Source organism: Oryzias melastigma, unplaced genomic scaffold, assembly GCF_002922805.2.
Source record: "Oryzias melastigma strain HK-1 unplaced genomic scaffold, ASM292280v2 sc00305, whole genome shotgun sequence".
Classification (NCBI taxonomy): domain Eukaryota; kingdom Metazoa; phylum Chordata; class Actinopteri; order Beloniformes; family Adrianichthyidae; genus Oryzias; species Oryzias melastigma.
The window spans coordinates 1-1722 of record NW_023416915.1 but is presented as its reverse complement, the minus strand read 5'-3'; positions in this window follow the sequence as shown (position 1 = coordinate 1722).

The following is a 1722-nucleotide window of genomic DNA, read 5'->3' as shown; positions in this document are numbered from 1 at the left end:
CAACGTTTTGTTACTTCCGGGTTGGCCTCACGTTCCGCCTGCGAGTGTTGGGGGTTGGTTTTTATATAACGGAGGGGATAGGGGGCGGGCACTGTGACGTAAGCACGCTCTAACGTCCTCCTCATACGTCATACGCAGAGCTGCTCATGTCTGTTCTCTGAGGAACAGTTCATTGATTGATCATAATTTGACTTTAGAACAAGGGGAGACGTGTTTAAAAACAGAGAGAAATGCCTAAATGTTGGATTCTTGACTTTCATTGGTCTTTCATTTTAAATGTAATACTTTCAGACACTTTTTGGGCCACATTTAAGAAAAACATTTTTGATTGACTGGTTTAATGTATTTTAGCCCATTCAACAACATAAAACAACGGGAAAAACAACAAATGAATTAAAATGCATTTAAATCTATTTAAGATATGTATTCATTAATTGATTAAAAATGTTATAACATCATAATTGCTCCTACTCATAGACATATGTTCACTTAACAAACTGATTCCATCCATCCATCTTCACAACCCGCTGAATCTCTTTAAGCATCACAGGGTTGCTGGAGCCTATCCCAGCTCCAGTAGGGCAAATGTGTTACACCCTGAACACATAACGCACGTTCTCTCATGGCATGCATACGTAGGTGCAATTTAGAGACCCCAATTAACCCACTGTCCAAAAACATGCTTCATAGGTGAATGTGAGTGTGTTTGGGTTTGGACTGTGGCCCTGCGACAGTCTTGAGACCTGTCCCTAGTGTTTCCTGCCTTTGCCCAGAAGTGGCCAGGCTCCCGAAAAGGGACAAAGAAAAAAAAAAATCTCTTAGATTTACTGTAACTTTTCACCCATTAATGTGTAATTCCAGCAGATTCTGAAGGAGAAAACGTCATAGCATTTTTATGAGACCGGAGATTGTCTGCATACAGTCTGTTCAAATTGTGAACCATTTTGGTTATTGAATACAAATTTGTAGATGACCATTTACAGTAACAGTGCAAGAAAGGCTTAGGAAATGGTTCTATTGGGTTTAGTCTTCTTGAAGCCTTTCTGTGACACATTCTGTTATATGCAATTTGGCCTTTACTTTGGCTATGGTTATAGGATTCACCTAAATCCATAGACTGTAAAAATAATGGACTGAGCGAGCACTGAGGTCCCGCATTGGAAATGCATTACTTCCTCTCCTCGCGAAAGTAGGCCACCGCTTTCACCGCCACTTCCTGAAACGGATACCGCCATTTGCAACCCATCTCCATCGATTGGTTTGAGTCATAGCTGAGTCATGGAATCTACAGGAAGTACTGTCGCCAATCAGGAGTGAGTTTATTGCAACTGTCCGCCTCTTTCCACGCCTCGACCACAAGACCACGGATGTAAACAGCTTCTACTTTAATAACGGCAGCTCGGGGGAATCGTACAAGTCATTGTTGCAGCCTTTGAGGGAGAACCATTCCAACATTTGATTCTATCAGCGGTCCTTTTGGATTTGCTTACATTTATTCCTTTTTGTCGAGATAAAAGGAGCATTTGGGTGATGCCGTGCCCGCCGTCCCCTCGCGCGCGGGCCGCAGCGGCCACGTTACAGTCTAATCAGATGCACGTGAGAAGCGTGTTCAGCGGTATTTAAAATAAATAACCATCCTAACAAGTGAACAGCTGGTGACATGGGGGAGGAGGGGGGTGATACACTTTTGATGCTTTTAAACCATGAACATTGTGTTTACTT